Consider the following 17,589-nt stretch of genomic DNA (forward strand, 5'->3'; position numbering starts at 1 on the left):
TGGGTTAAAAGAAACAGGCTCAGACATCACGTCAACTCTGTCAGAATATATGGGTAAAAAGACAGCAGGTAAGGACTTAAGCCAGGCTCCCATCTCTCACTGTGAGTCTAAACAGAAGAGTACAAAACTCTACTACTCTGAATACCGCCGAGAAGTTAAAACCAAAGTAACAGCCAATAAAACAATTTGCTTTTAAAGAGGGATGCACTGGACAAGATAGCAGAGAGAATGAAATTAGTTGATCCACTAAACATATTGTATGAGTATTTCTGGGGTTCTTCATGCAAACTTCTCTGCACAGACTACTTCTTTCCCCATCTTTTCCACCACTGCAAACACCTCAGCTTATGTAGGCAGAGCTCTGGTTAGCAAGCAGCTGATCATTCAGAGCAGCCTCTCACAGCCCCTTTGCTTAAAGGAAGAAGTTCTCATGATAAACTGTCCATTAAACGTAGAGTTGTGCTGTCCAAAAGCTGTCCACCAAGTACAGCAACAACAGAAAATGTATAAAAAGACAGGCAAGAGATTTTTTTTACTGCAGTCTCACTTAACTGCTTTTTGTGACACAGGCCAGGCCTGAAAACCTATCATCCCAGAAACAGTAGCATTTTCCAGATGTATTACACCCATTAGCATCACCTCCATCAACATAGCTCATGAGAGTCTCCAAGGAGCTTAAAGGCCAACATTTATCTACCATCAGTGAAGTAAGGCAAAGCCAGCTCAGAAGTCCTCCTTTCAGTGCTCTCCACTCGACTCTTGACTCTTGTATCAAGTTTTCAGAGATCTGTAATACCATTTGGGCAGCTGAAAGTGGCTCACGAATACACCTGGAGTTCTGTTGTTCCTGAGGTGACACCAAACATCAGACTTTTTCAGCACCCCAGGGACGTGCAGCATCCTATGAATGCGGAGGATGTGGCCACTCATTTAAGAAACTAATTAGGGAGTAATGAAAACCCTAAAATTCACGTTATGAACTGAGTTGATCAATTTTGCCCTGTTTTTCAACATAATAAAAACCCACATCCTAAATCAGAAAGCCAATATTCAGTATCAGCATGCTAATATCATGCTGAACAAATGAAACAGAAGTTCTCTGTTGTCAGTCCTTTTATCCACTACAAGCCAATCCTGTTACCACTGCTTTTCAGCAGCCTGACTCTATCTTTTTAGCACTGCTGTTACAAGATGGCTTGACTGCAAAAAACATGAAATCAGTTGACCCAGAAAAGAAACACTAACATCAGGTTGGACTGAAATACAGACACAAATACAAAGTCTCTTAGACTTTAAGCAGACACACCAAAGAGCTGCAGGGGAACAGGGACTGATCTGAAAACAGAGATCCCCCATTCTGCACTTATTCCAGGCTCCTAAACTTTCCTCAGCCTTCCACAGTTCTAAGCATGCGAGTGACCTACTTAAGATAATGTAATTAAAATAAGCAAAAGTTCAATTATCCTTTCTTATGGAAAGATTTAAAGCTTTCTATCATTTTTCTCAAAAAGCTGAGCTTTTTTTTTGGGTGCTGCATACTGTTAAGATAAAGAGTTTATATTTGCAGAGCTCAGTTTTAGGCTTTTAGGCCTTTGGATATTCATTTACTTACAGGAAAATGAAAAGTCTGCTCGTTTCATTTACCTTACAGTCTTCTCTAGTATGAATGAAAGCTCCCTCATAAGGGTAAAGATGAAATAAGTTTTTGATAGTCAGCAAGATGTGTTTATTCTGAAAGGTCATCAAGTCTTCATTTCAGTTTAGAAGACAATCACACAACAACGGCTCTTACTCCTTCAGGTTAATTAGCACATTGGATACCACTGCATTTCCCTTTACCAACAGCACATATTCAGCAGCAACACCAGAAGGTACTTTAAATTACATCTGTCCTACAGTGTTACAGCTAAATCTGCTCTGGGAGCAGGACCAAACTTCATCTCTACTGCACTCCTTCTCAGCGGTGCCACCCATTCAGAGACTGCAGAAGCTGAGATGTTGGCAGGGCCAGAGAAAAACAAAGCTCAGCTTGAATTTCAGGTCCGAGAGGTGTGCACAGCTTAAAACTGCTTTGTAGGATTGAGGTATAAGCAGCTTACCATGGAGAGGCTGGGATATTGTCTGTAATCAAACCTAAACCTCCTGAGCACCATTTTGTCCCAGCCATGATCCCAGATTTCTCCTTTACTGTAGATTTGACACTCCAGCCTGAGTTCACATTTTATAGGGGAAAAACAGAGTAATGAAAGGAGCTCCTGTGTTTCCTGTTTAACATTTCAGTCTTCTCAAGGGTAATAAAACAAAATCTCCCTACAACAACAGATAAGTCAGACAAATAAAATGTCAAGCTACTTTAGAAATAAGCTAGTCAGGATAATAGAATAAATCTCTTGGGTAGCCATTAATTGCATTCCTTTATGCATTTGGCAAAGATGCTGCCAGAGGATGTATGATAACTAATACAAAAAGATGCTCTATTTTCGTATCTCTTCTTTAAAGTGAATTTAGTGCTGACAAAAAGGTACCTGATTAATATCTGGGGAAATGAAAACCTTCCACACATCCTCAGGAGAAATGCTACCTCTGACAGTTCTATTAACCAACAGTAGCAGAGGCTGCGTGGTCAGACAGAGGGAGCCCTGCACCAAGGTTCCAGTGCTGGGATCCTCTTTTCTCCAGTCTGCCAAGTCATCATGGGGGCAAACTTGCTTCTGGTACACAGATCTTCCTTTCTGCAGTGCAAGGTTAATCGCACTCCACAAATCATTGAGGTGTACTAGCGCAAAGCCCTTTGAAAAAGCTCGGTATTTTTATTAGTAACAAATTCCCAAGCCATACCTATAACATAAAGGGAATAAATCTCCACACTGACCAAATTAGCAGCTAGGGTATGAGTGCAGCAAAACAGACTACAGGCGTATTTGTTCCCCTGCACTGCATTCTGCAAAGCAAAGATGACAGTAAAAGCCCATAAATAGTTACTCAACATCACAAAACAAGAGCATATCCCAGACTAAACTATTTCTATTATGTTTTCTGAATGACTTGGCATTGTCACCCGTGATACAGGGTGGAAACACTGCATTGCTCAGCCCCTATTTTTGATTAACCAGTGCTCTGGGAATTTCTGTCTATCCTTAATCTTAATAAAAGTTGTTATTCCCATTTCCAACGCATGCTTGCTGGCAATTAATCTACTTGGAAAATAATAACTTTTTTCCTCCAAAGAAATGATTTGCTATTCAAGTAGACCTGTTCAGTTCTAAAGTTAATTCTGATCCTGTCCTTTGCCTAGATGGCTCCTCATTTCCCAGTGACCCCCACAAGAGTTGGAGAAATTCTGCATCTCTTAGAAGGTAATCAAGACTTCCAGGGAAGACTGCAATATGATCATGAAGGCTCTTGTGGCAAGCCCTGTTTGTGCCTTGAGAACATACGGATGTGCTAAGCAAAACTCCCCTTTATGAACCATCCACAGGATTTTCGAGGACTGTCTGGCAGTCCGTTCCATCAAGTGTGGTTCACTCCTTGACTGAGGTGCACGCAGATGAGTGCAGAGGAGCTCTTGGTTTGCAAATCTTTTCCTTGGGCTCAGATTTCTAATGCTGTTTTTACATTATAGTCTAAAATCAAGATTTCACCTTCACGACTTTTGTTGCCATTTATAGCTGGAAAAGGGCTTCTCAAGTGAGATTTTCACTTCTTATTGATTACAGCTGTCAAAAGAGCCTGCAAACTTTCTCCATCCTGTCAGTCCCAAGGTATTTAGCATGGCAAACCAGTCTCCTTGTCAGCAGTGAGCCATGAAGAAAGAAAAGCTGACAAAAACCAAAAGCCGGTGGGGAAAACAAAGCATTACTCCCCTCCACAATGACTTCATTCCTAACATCAGGCACGTGGGCAAAATGCTTGCTGATGGTCATAGGATCATTTTAGATCCATCAGATAGTCTACAACCTGACAGCTTGTCATCTATGCTCACTGCCTGTGTGCAAGTACCGCACAGACATGGGCAGACGCTTGCCTCACTGGCAGAGAGGGATGGAAATATGTTGGCATGCCAATTTCCTCCACTTCCATGTGGGCTCTTCTGGTCAGAATGGCATCTTGGCTAAATGCAGACCGTGCGATTTCAACAGCTGCATATTACTTTGGAAGTTCACACTTATTTCATATGATTGAAACTACAAATAATATACCCACAATCAATGACATTCACCATCATGTCAAACAGGTGCCCACAGCACCTTCGGATTCTCTAGAAGACAGTAGAAGAGTCTGTCCATAGCCTGAAGACTCAATACAAAAACTCTCTGCAGAGAAACAAATTTTCTTTTCCTGTGGTATTACAGAGCAGTGCTGTGTGCAGTGCTAAGGACAAAGCAGTGAACGTAGCCTTAAGATCCTAAAAGCTGTATCCTCTGAATTAAACAGTGACCCTAAATTATTTTAGTAACAAAGCAAACAAAGAAGCCTCCTACTCTTCTCCAATCCTTGCCTACCAAAAGCTCCACTTGACTTAAATAAGCAATCATTTAAAAACAACAGAATTGTCAGTGGCAATGCAGAGGCTTGGGTCAGTTCAGCCACTGAAAGCCTGCTTTCTGTTTGCTGCACCCCTTTGACTCAGATCTGTAATTCATTTTGGGAAGCGAAAGAAAAGTTTCTCAAGTACTGACACAGTAATTCAAAAAGCAAATCAATCCCGTGGCCACTACAGAATTAACCTGCCTTGCCTAACTGTGTAGCACATAGAAACAAAACAGCCCTCCTGAGCTACTGTGACAACTGCAGCAATGTAGTCCTTCACCGACAACACAAAGCAGGAAGAAATAGCTGATACAACTGTCACAGAGTAACTACATAACACGGACCTTAAAGGCCTTAATTCCAGTTCAAACTAATACAGAAGTCATAGATAAATAGAAGCAAAGAAAATACCTTTTCTCCCAAAGAGCCAGATAGTGAGAATTCGAAGAGGTCTGTCAATGAAAATCAAGTAACACAAACACTCCTGATAGACACCAGGATGAGAATACCTGAGTCAAAAGATATCCTTGTTAACATCAGGAGCAGGGATCCATTTCCATGTCACACCACAGGCCTTGGCCAGCTCCTCAGTGAGCACGAGCTGCAGAAGCCCACAGACCCACGCTGATTTGAACATGTGCCTACAATTCCCAGCTAAAGCACTCACAGTGCTGCAGTGATTGCTTTTCTGAGTGTCAACACTGAAATCCAGTGTATTCCCCCGTTTCAGGGTCTGATAATCTGTGAGATTATCCTAAATGGATGTAGTTGTTTCAGTCATTTGTTGCTGGGTGATCAACCTTACATTTACAAGGACAGTGCTATAAAGCTGCAGCACTTCTTTTCCCCATCTCTTTGTCTGTGCTTCTAATACTACAGCATGTTCATCAACACCAACGCCACTTTTATAACTGGATTGGATGGACTGGACTGTTTGGGTTTTTTTTTCCTTCTATAAATACAGAGATTATTTTTTAAAAAATGCACCTTGGAAGTAGGGAATGGGGAAGAATGAAGATGGACAGATTTCATGCACGACTTCGGTAGACAGCATTACTTTAAAAAAAAAAAAAAAAACAAAAACAAGCAACATCAACAACAAAAGAAAACAGTGAAGTCTCATAATATATCAGCTTTCACCACAAAAGTAAAAAATAGACATGGCTTGGAAAGAACAGAGTTGTTCTCAGAAAACGGCACCTGCATCACTAGAACTTTGCTTAGTTCACCAATAGTACTATGAGGAGAGGAACCTGGGATAATAATTTAGTGTTGTTCACTGTTCCCCTCATCCAGAAGACTCAGCACAATGCCTTTGCAGTCCATCCCACCTCAAAAGAAAAAAGAAAAAAGTACACACACCAGTCCATCTTGTACAGCAGTAAGTGAAAGCCCTGCCATCAGCCCAATCCATTACATCACATATAGGCTGCCAGAAATTGGTCTTTTCCATTCTTTAAAAAGTTATGTGCTGAAAGCCTGAAGTCGAAATGCAATTAACTGCTCAGAACTTTATTACAGATCAATAAATCAATAGCAGCCATCTACATACCTGATGCAAGAATAGGAGATCAGAGTGCCCAGCAGGATCCCTGTTGACGTGGTGGCCTCTGTGCAGCGGGCAAAAACGGGATCTGCAAAACAGGAGTCTGTGTGTCAGAAGCCACACGTGTCTTTTGCAAAATGCAAGGAAAACAGCCTCTTCTAACCACGTCTCTTGGGAAGGATGAAAGGGGCCCAGCTCGAAACAGACCCTCACTAGCTGGCCTACATCCCTGCATTTAAACCTAATAGAAAAAAAGAAAATCCCAGCAAGGGCTAAAATTTCATTAGCATGACTAATGTGATGGTGGATGAAACCCTTAGTTTCATTTAGGCAAAGTGTCTACAACTGCTGACAGCAGTGGCAGCAGAGCATCATGTTCTCATGCCAATGGGAGAAAGCTCTTCACGTTCAATGGGACTTGAGCTCCTTTCAACCACAGGCTCCTCTGAACATCCCACACAGAACATCTCCACTCAGAAACACTTTCAAGCACTTAATTAAAGCAGACATTATTACTTCTCTGCATAGTCTGAATCACATTAAACACTGGATGAGATATGAGCACGTTATGGGTTTGAGACTGAAAAAAGACAAGTACATGAATTCTACACATACAGAGTATGTAATTCACTATTTTAGGGGAAAAAAAATCTGAAAAAGTGAAAGTACAAGAAAGTAACATAGTCAAGTTAATCTAATGAAAAAAAAAAAACAGATCAGCTTCCTAAAATCAAAATGTTTTCATTAGTGGGAGCATGCTGTGCAGAAGAGAGAGGTGAATGCATGTAGCACTGTGGGGTGAGAAGACACCTGACATCAAGACTCCATGCCAAACTAACTGCAGGAAAGCTGGAGGCTAGAAATACTTCTTAAAGCAGCCAATGCAAAATGAGCCATCAGTGCAGGTGTGGCTCATAAATACAATACTCAAACATACATATGATGAATGATTTATCAAGTGTTTCAGTCCCAATGGTGTAGAAAAACAAAACCTCCATCCCAGGTCAAGCCATTGCCCACACAATACTCTGTAATGAGATTTAGCTTCTTCACTTCATCATTGTAAAACCACATCCTCACTTGCTTCTCATGTACAAACACACAACAATTCCAAACACCACGAAGTCTTCTCAAAACCCTCTGGACACTCAGCAGGTGCAGATGTTAGATCCCATTCTGATGTGAAAAGTCTCTGAATATCAGCAGGCTTTAGTAAGGAGGCAGCTTGGTGATGCTTCCCTTACTCCAAGAACCCAGAAAATCTGAGAACAAGAGATCTATCAAGAGCTGTCACCCAGGCTCCTCAGCTCCTGTCACCCCAGTTGTAGACTGGCTGGAATGCTTTGAAGAGAAAACTTAAGTGAAGAATGTTACAAACAGAATAACAGGAGGTTTGATATCAATGCAATTATGCCAGTTATTATTTAAGCTGGGATTAGTCCACTGTGGGTGACAGGAAACATCAGGATTGGATGAGTAAGAGTTCAGACTAATCCTCAAAGACAGGATGCTAAAGAACCTAATAGCTGACTAAAAAGAGGAAGATCAGAGAGTGATTTAACTTCACCAGAAGGCCTACAAGGCCTTTGACACTCATTTTCCCTGCAGGCTTCCCTTGCCTCCATTTCAAAGTCATTGAAAAGGGTGAACTTCAAACACCTGTTTCAGCTGAAGATGATGGCACCAGAGGGTGTTTTATTCAACCAAACAGATTCTACAAGAACAAACACAGATGCTCAGCACTCCTATCTTCTACTTCAGGGGTAAGAAAAAAAAGATCTGTAGGTTTTAATTACTGAAAAAATGAGATGGATTAATTAGGTTAGACAGACAGAAGAAATAGGGCCATTCCTTCCTACTTAAGAACATTTTAGTTATGGATGAGTACTGAGAAGGAAAGAATATCTACTGCAGTAGATTACACAATTCAAGTACAGTATTATAATAGTTTTCAGATAAGAAGCAGTCCTATAAGAGGAAAGGAGATTATGAACCACTGATTGCGCTGATGGGTCTTTACCCACATTTGGACACTTCTGTTATTTAAAAAATAGTATTACTGCATCAAGCTCAGAGCTTAAGCTGCCATGCAAGATTCAAACTCTGTGTTCCTTCAACAGCCTCTTCAATCTAAGATGCATCCATTGTAAAGGAGTAGAACATTCACAACTGGAAAATGCGTCTGAAGTCTGATTGTCCAGCAGCTCTCAACAGAAGATTTTGCAGAAGTGAGGCACAAACAGGAGAGCACACTGGGAGAATTCTACAGCCAAAAAAAGAACACTGAGTAACATTAAACTTGGAATAACTTTTTCCACAACATACTTATCCAAAGTTTCTAGTTTCTGCTTTGTTTCTGTTCCAAGAAAAGTGATTTTGTGCCCTGTTTATCACTTGACCTGGCAGAATATATATCTCTCTGCAGAATTTCCTTGGCTCATTCTTAGAGACCAACACAACTGTAATTCCTCTGTTGTAAATCCCTTTTGTGTTTTAGAACAGCAATCCACATACAAAGATACAACTGACTGGGCTGATAGCTTAGAATAAATTCTGGACTTCTGTCTGAAGCCAAATCTATGCAGCTCTGCTGCCCGCCTAATGAATCATAACTGTAAGTCCACATCACTAAAATGGCTTCTTCCCCTTTACATCATTTGTTTTATGAACTTATTTTTTCATGTCTGCCAGAACACCAGACTTAATAGGGAACGTCAGCATCTATTTTGCTGAACATTTTTTAAACTATACTTTCAGCATCTAAATATTAACCATAAAGTTCTTTAAACTTTTGGGATTTTTAGCCCTTGAACATTAAGTGAAGGATCTCTTCACTATCATCAACTACATTTTGTTACAACTGCTTGTTCTGCTAGCCCATTGCTATGACTGTTGACCATTCACTCAGAGTAGCTCACATTATCATAGATAATAAGCTAAAAGCCCACACAGCTTCAGGCTTGCTTAACATCAATTACACAGTGATTTCTTAAACTTCTGCTATAGAAGTTCCCTGCTATAAAAAGAGCCTTCCCTTCTACAAAAAGCCTTACAAGCAGCAAAAGCAAAACAATGTTTAGATTGTGTGTTTAAATTCTTCTTGTCCTCCTAAAAGGCAGAAAATGCTGAAAATATTTGGCTAAATGATTTGAAAGTTTTTAACACAAATGATATGAATGAGAGTTCCACCATACCCTAACTGCAACTCAAGGGGAACTGAGTGCCTCCTGGGAGGGAAGATGTCCCTGGCACAAAGCCTCTGTGCCCTGCTCCCAAAGGCTGAGCCTCGGCTGAACCTAGAAGTAAGAGCAAGTCTGCCCTAGCTGACTGGGACAACTAGTCAAAAATAAAACCAACCAAAAAAGAAGTGGTGTATGCTCCAAACCTGGATTAGGGAGTACCTGACCAGGAGCAATGCAAACCACAGCCCTTGCCTTTGCAGCTGGAGCAGCTCCTGGAGAGAAGCGTGAACAAGCAGCTTCATCCCGCAGGCAGCTCCCACCCAGGAGTGTGGTTTGAAGCAGAGGGATTAGGTAGCACGACCACAGCATTAACACACACACATACATCTAACACTGCAGCCAGATAGCCATTACCCTCCAGACTTCCCCGACAAGCCCTTCCAAGAGAAGAGCCTGTCATAAAACAATGTACTTATATATAAAAAAGGTACTGGCACAGTGAAAGCTCTATTTTTCAAGAGGATTTAAACTGGGTACATTCTCCAGTCTGTGAAAGATTTCTGTCCAGTGTTATTAATCGGATTGTTTTCATTTCAAGGGGAGATCTATTGACAAAATACTTCTACCATCAATAAAGAATAATCAATTCTGACATTTCTGTGGAAAAAGAGACCACCAAAAAACACATTTTGATTCAAGAACCTGACTGTCCACTGACATTACTGCTGCTAAGTATTCTTTGGGCATGGTGCTGTCTTCTGCCTGAAAGCAGCAACATATACAGCACCTACTACCATAAGATAGCTTAAAGCCTGTGGTATGACAAATCAATTGAACCTGGAATTCCTTCAGGCACAGAATCTGTAGCTGACTTTCACTTTCACCATATATCCTTTCCTGACTATCTGCAGGGATCCTCAGGGATCACATTCCTCTGCATCTCCTGGAACACCAGAGCAGAAAGAGAAAGGGACTGAGTTTTCTTTCTCTCCCTCAGCAGAAATACATCAACTCCCGATGGTACCAGGGTGCTGCAGTCTACTCTTTCATTAAAAAAAGGCAGGAACAAGCTTCCTAGGCTCCCAGATCTAACATGGCCACCTACATCTTTCCCCTTGTACTACCTATTAGCTTTGCATAGGAACAACTTATATCAAAACTGCATAGAGGTTGTTCACAACTCAGTAAGATTAAAGCTGAGGCTAGTAGATTCATTACACAAATAATAAATCCCAGCAGATCAGCCAGAGGTGTAGCAGCATGTGGAACAGGACAGTCTTGACTGATAAGAATTCACCCAGGAATTCCAGAGAATAAAACCACACTTCACCATTTCTTATTTCCTTATCAGATATAATTTAGTAACAGATATGTTTAAACTGTCCAGAAGCCAGAACAGCCCTGAGGAAAACAAAACCTTACATCAGGCTCCTGAAGGTCACAGAAACAAGACTGCAAGGAGGTGAGGATATTACTCCTGTCTGCAGTGACCCAGCAGGCATCAGAAAAATGACAGGGGTCTTTTGCAATACATTTTAAGCTTCAATGAGTGAAAACAGAAAGATTATAAAATGTCAAGTCAAATCAATCTTTTGCTTACACAGAGCAAGTGATTTATCTAAGGAACACTTGAGGTTTTATAATCTTAGCTGATGCTTAGAAGACATTAAAATAACAAGACAAGGCAGGTGAATCCCACTCCAGTGCCTGGCATCAGTCCTCAGTGAGCAGGAACAGATAACAGGTGAGAATAAAGGAGGAAAAAATGTGGAAAGCACAACTTATGTCATTATAGCATAATGCTACATGGCTAAAAACCTACATTATTTTATCGGAGCCTTCATTTCTTGTGACAATTTGTGGGTAAATAAAAACAAACAGGTTTTGTCATTCACGTTAAGTTTTGTAGCAACAAGCTTGAATTTCAAGAGGGAAGGGGAAGAGAAAAAAAGAGGGACAGAAAATAGAAGAAAAGTAAAGCAAGCCCTGCCAAGAAGAACCAAGATACCGTGATAACTGAGATTAGAGTAGATAACGACAGGCTGTAGCTTGTGAGGAAAACATGCCAAGTTTCAAATTTGATCACCCCAATACCAGAAAGTGTCCTGGGCATCCTGCAATTGGCAATACCAGGTGAACAGGCTGCAGCTCTATGCGTGCACAAAAGTCTTTGATGTGTTTGAGTTTAACCCGGGTTCTGCAACATTTCTCCATTTCCCAGGGGCCCAGCTGCCCATGCTCAAGTCCAGCTGTTGAACAATGCAACCAAAACTTGAGACCGGATTGCTGTGAAACTGCAAACTACTCTCACCCTGTTTCAACTCTAATCTACATTTCATCCCTGCACAACGATAAAGAGCTTTCATTACAAATTAAGATGAAGCCACACATATTGCAAGATGATTCCTTTCATTGGAGATGCTCTGTAGCAGTATTTCCCAACACCTTCTTCTTTGTCACAAAATAAATCTCCAAAAATTCTACCCCACAGGTTATATTACTAATTTACCTTTCCCCTCTTATCTAGGTAATTTGAAGCCATTACCTAATTAGTTCTAACTGTCATTCACCTACATACTCTAACAGGAACATTCCGGGTTATACACAGGCCAATTACCTGCTGAGTAGTACAGCACCTCGTCACAAACCATTAAAAGTTCAGCAGATAACTCCCTAGACAGTGAAAAGCTTTTGTTTTCAGAAAGCTGTGGTGTCAGTGGACTGAGGCTGATCAGTCTGCCATGAGTTTTGAAATAGCTTTGCCAACATTAAAATAGTTTATTTTGTAAATCAGTAAGATAATTTCCATCTCCCCCATCAGCATTATTACTAGGATTATCACACTTATGGCCAAAGTACTGAGCCCACCCCCATGGGGGTTGATTACTTTCACCCATGCACACACTTATTCTTACACATACACAAATAAATGACTTACACACAAGGCAGGAGGAAGAAAGGCAGTGTAAGCACCTATCTTAAGCCAAGCCAGGACCACAGGACACCTCAGGTTCATGCCAAAAACTCCACAGCATCGCTATTAATCCAAGTTTCTCATTCAAATTTGAAATGCAGTCCGACTCTGGGCCTCAACCAGATTTCTCCTACCCTTCCTGTGTCTGAGAGGTTTGTGTAGTCAGACACCTTTTAAAAGCACCCTTTTGAAAAAAAAGCTACCTTGCTTGAGGAACAGACGACTAGGAAAAGTTGAGACCTGGTGTTGCAGGTGCTCAGACTGCCAGGAAACAGAATAGCCACTCTTAAGGACCACGAAGAATTTGTATAAATAAATAAATAAATAAAACAGCCTATTTCAAATGAGGCATTGGCCATGTGGAAATCGCGACAAAAAGGCCAAGAAGTTTGTTTTCTCATACCCTGGGCACTCTAAAGAATTTGTAAGCAGATCAAAAAAGACACAAACTTCACTTATATACAAGTGGAACAAATCCAACGCCTCCTATCACCCCCCTAACAGGGATGAATTACAGCCCACAACAGCACAGAGCTGCTACAGCCCTCCTGGGTGACCTGAGAAATCAATGACAAATGAGCCCAGGCCTCAGCTTTTAGAGGGCTGCATGTCCGCAGAGGGATGCAGCAGGGAAGGACTGCCAAAGCTTAAAACACAATTCATACAGTTCACTTTGCAAAGCAGCTCCTCACGTCTCACTGGTAGCACCTCATTAGCACTTTGTGCTCACCCGCTGGGAGCACAGGGCCAGCTCTCATTGCACATGTACTGGTTCCAAAGCTGAAGGTGTTTCAGGCCCCAAGGGTCCATGGTCCGATTCAATCACAACATCAGTGGAGTCCCCAGACAGAGGAAGCACTAGATAGTAGGGGGAAAGGAATAGGATCCTGATGAGGTACATCAGAACCACCACTCACTGGCCCACCAGACTTAAGCCAACTAATCCACAACCAGAACATCAAACAGCTGCCTTTTCTCCTCTTAACTGAAATGATTTCTGGGAATTGCTCTCCGAATGTTTGCTTTATACACCAACTACTTTACGTTCCTATTTAAAATACAGGAATATACAATGAATAAGTGTTGACTTATGTCAACATGCACAGAGCAGCGAGGGTGCTGAAAAATTAAAATCCCTTTCTTTGACATTGTGCATCCAGAATATTGTCACACCAAGTGTGTTTCTGAAAGTGCAGACAAGTTGAACAACACACTCTGTGGAAGTGTAATTCTTTAACAGACTACAGATATATGTGACCTCCGGTTAATTGACTGACAAATTATTACAGATCTGGGAAATGAAGGCCAGGATGAGGAAATTCTCTCTCTCATTTCTATCACCTTCACCAGTGCATCTTCTAACAGTTCCAGGGTTGCATTTTACAAGCTACTAAAAAAGGAAAGGCAGCCACTTTCAAATTTATGAGGAGCCAAGGGAATCTACTGAGTGCCACCTTTCTCATTTCATTCCTCATGCCACTGGCATAAATTGGGTTCACAGCCTGCTCCCTCACTTAACAGCCCTATGTTTCCTGCATTCATATATCTCCCTCCCTGCTAGTTTTTAATACCATTTACCAAGATTCATTTCTTCTCTGCTGCCTTTCTCACTTCAGGGCTCTGTTTACAGCCCAAAGAGAATTCAGGAAAAAAAAAAAAAAAATGCACATTCTAGCTTTTCTGTTTATGGTACCAGGTCCTTAGGATAGGCACTGCACTTATCCTTCCCTCAGGCTGAAGACGACCAAGTGGAACACTCTCCATTAAAGACTGAAAAAGCTGCTATTTAAACTTGGAAGTTTATAGTAACATAAGTGAGTTGCTTGTACCACCAAGAGTTCACAAGACAAAAGGTTAGTTAAAACCAATTTTTCTTTCCCCCATACAGTATTGCTGTACATAGGAAGAGGGCCAGAAAGACTGGTTATTAAGAGATAACGACAGTATAAGGATGCAAAAGTGTTCATTTGCTGGCAGGCATTTGTTTCTAATTTCCTGAGTTTTCTTTGTATGCTTTACAGTGTTTAAATCCATCTGTTGAAGCTTCAGATGCACAGAGGTGCCCTACTACAATTCCTATAAGAAATGCCTGAAGGCCATTTGATGTCATGAAGAAACAAACATCTCCCACCAGGTGGCCTGAGTTCTCAGTTACAGAATTTTGCACCACAAGCACCAGCACTCTAGTGCTACTGGCAAAAGGTAAGCCTGCCAACGTAGAAATAACACTCTGGAAGAAGAAAAACTACCACAACGTGGCTCACAGTGAAGGCAAACATTTTGCAGAACAACTTCAAGCCATGGTTGAGAGGCTCATCTCTGTATGGAACCAGACATCACTCAGAGCTTGCTAACACCTGCATGGATTTCAGGAAGCCCATCTTTTACACTTATTTCAACTTTGCTGTCAAGGCTGAACCCCATTCAAAACAGGGAAAAGTCTCTAACAGATCAGAAATAAAACATAAGGTGCCAAGCAACATGAAAAAGTTCAAGTGAGGTGACAACCCAACTACTAATTGTAACAGGAGTGAAGTGTTGCATACTATCATAATATAATACACCCTAAATATATATTATATTTAGCATGGTTAGGTTGCAGTTGGATTTGATGCTCTTTAAGGTCTTTTCCAACCTGAGCAATTCTATATCAATTTCATATGGTTCTGTACAAGGCCAGTTCTATACAGGGTTATGCACAATACTGTGATACCAGATGAAATGCGTTGGAATTACTGAAGTAATTTCCAAACCAGATTTTGATAGAAAGGAGAAAATAAATGTCAAACTTCTAAGCAGGTCTCTAATATTTTTGAGATGCAAAACTAAACCTCAGAAAGATGCAAATTAAGCCCTTAATGCGTTACTCGTTTACCTTTAAAATATGAATTCACTCAAGTATTTAACAGTAATTGGTGACCAGCAAACCCTATTTTGTTAGGAAAAAAAAAAAACAACTTTTCTATTTAAGCTCTAAAAAAGTGGCCAGGAATTTACAGGGGTAGGTTCCCAGCACTTCTTGCAAAAAGTATCTTTTAAATAATGCCACATTATACATCATTAAATTGAAGCATCTTAAACCGAGATGAAGAAGAAAGCACAGAGAGATGAAATGATCTACTCAAGGTCACCTGATTTTTTATATTATTTTTTTCCTGAGAGGCAAGAAGAGAAACTCATTTCTGACACAACTTGATGCCCTGACCAGCAAGACCTCCAACATTCAGTCTTGGATTGATTAAGGTCATATGTATTAATGTGAAATCTGTCTTCCTTCCTGAAAAATGTATGCAGATCTATCTCATGACTTACCCAAGCAACTATATACCATAGAAAAAAAATGCACGTGCATAAATCAGAACTGAGTCAGCTCAGTGCTATGACTGTGCTCTGTCCATAAGAAAGAACACCATCATGGGTGAAATAAATGTCCTATTGTATTTATAATGAAGCTAATCAATTTTAGGATTATAAAATAACCTTGTCCAGAATTTTGATGAATCACATGACACAAATTCCAAGGACTGTATTGTTAAAGAAGCCTTTTTTTTTTTTTTAACTGGCATTTCAATAATTAATCATGTTTTAGGGTAGTTTTATTTCTGTGTGGCTTATCCTTTGATGATCTAATTTACATTTATAATCATCTATTCCCCTGTGGATTAATTGCTCCTGTTATTTTCTCTATTAATCAGACGTCAACATTTGCATTACAGATGACTGTTTGCATTATTTTCACAATACTAAATCTGGCAGTATGGTGCTAATGATAAATACTTAGCCCAATTCTAGGGGTGAATTAGTGTCTGAGCCCTTTTAAACAAAAGCATTATTAGGATCTTGCCACTCTTTTGAAGTAGGCTGATGAGTTTGCAGTACTATCCACGTGTTTGTTATTTACAAGAATTCACTCTTCTTCTGTGAACTGTAAACACACAAATATTTAATTCACCCATTGCTGTTTGACAAGCCCCGAGCAAAGGGCAGACAATTACGAATCTGAGGCCATTGCTGACATTCTTCTCGTGTTTCCATGTCTCTTTAGAAGTTTCACACCTCCCAGCTTCTCACTGCAAACCCTCTCAGGATGCTATCACTTGTGCTGGTGCTTGAAAAGCTATTTTTGTAAAAATTGCTTACTTGTCTTAAGGAAAAAAAAATCATCAGTGTTGGTATAACCAGTTCAATTGTTGGCCTGAGTTAGTTCCCTACTTTCTAGCACAGCTGGGCCAGACGAGCACACCCAGGTCCTGGAGGAGTCACAGTCTGCACACTTCTGCTCCTCCCAGACGGGTGGCATGCCATCTAGCCCTGACAGCTTGCTCACAATCCCTTCCCCAGATGAGATTCAGATATGTAGGCAGACAAGGAGAGAACAGCCTGGTTTCTGTACTGTTTTCTGCTGCCTCTGTTGCATTCCCACTACTTTTAGGGAATACAAAGCAATAGCAGCTCCAATGATGCTCTCCCTGTGCAACTACTCTGACTACTCTAGTTGGCCATTGTTTCTTACACTGAGAGAGACCTCTTTACAAGTCCCTAATGCTCTCACATAGAGCACACTCACAGCAGCAGCATCAACAACAGACTGGGTCTGCTCTAAGTAAAGGACTTGCTTAGCTCTACCAGCATCCACTTTTACAACAGTAGAGAACAAAACAGGAAGAAGGAAGCAGAAGCAAATAGTACATCGCCAGCAAATGTGGTGAAAGCCACACTTTCACAGCAAGAGGACAAATGCCCCAGAGGATCTGTCCCACGTGTCTGAAACTCCCAGCTGTGGGCTCTCATCTCCTCAGGGTCCTTTCGTTGGTGCTGCAGCTGTTGTTCACAAGTCTGCCATGGAGAAAGCAGTTCTGTGCTTGTCATTTTCTTTCATGTTGGGAAGGCTGGTGTCACCTTCACGTGCCTCTAGCCAGATGGGGATATCTGTACCTCCTCTGCCCAGTTCCACACAGGAATAAAGCTTTCTCCCTACCCCATCAGAGAAAAAAACACATTCTATTTTATGTTAGTCTACATGACAACATTTTTAATACTTCAAGCATGATTAGGTCTATACCGAAACTCTTCACGGATTAGAGATGCAGATTTCTTTCTGTTCTCACTAACAACCTATGGCACAGGTACCAAAACACACAGCTGCATGCGAAAGACATGCAGCAGAGCACAGGAAGAGCTGAACCCCAGACACGAGGGGAATCTTCCCTGTGGGCTCTCACCCGCCTAAGGCAGCACTCCTTGCTCTGCACGTTTCTAATGGCACATCTAATCCACAAATGAAATAAAAAAACATCTTAAAACGATGTGTTGCAAAAAAACAGGTTCCAAGGAAGGATTATAGCTAGTTTTTGCAT

General features: G+C 41.0%; 1 protein-coding gene across 4 annotated transcripts in view; it reads right to left on the reverse strand.

Moving 5' to 3' along the window:
* Positions 1-17,589, reverse strand: part of TSPAN4 (tetraspanin 4) — a 392,906-nt gene that overhangs the window by 252,008 nt on the left and 123,309 nt on the right. For 3 of the 4 annotated variants that reach the window (XM_031609001.2, XM_090140642.1, XM_090140646.1), the window contains one exon: positions 6,083-6,164. The exons of the other annotated variant lie outside the window; for it this stretch is intronic. The gene's annotated coding sequence lies outside the window, so the exon portion shown is untranslated. The remainder of the gene's footprint in view (positions 1-6,082; positions 6,165-17,589) is intronic. 4 annotated transcript variants of the gene reach the window in all.

The sequence above is a fragment of the Phasianus colchicus genome, chromosome 5 (assembly GCF_987193195.1).
Source record: "Phasianus colchicus chromosome 5, bPhaCol1.hap1.1, whole genome shotgun sequence".
NCBI classification, from domain to species: domain Eukaryota; kingdom Metazoa; phylum Chordata; class Aves; order Galliformes; family Phasianidae; genus Phasianus; species Phasianus colchicus.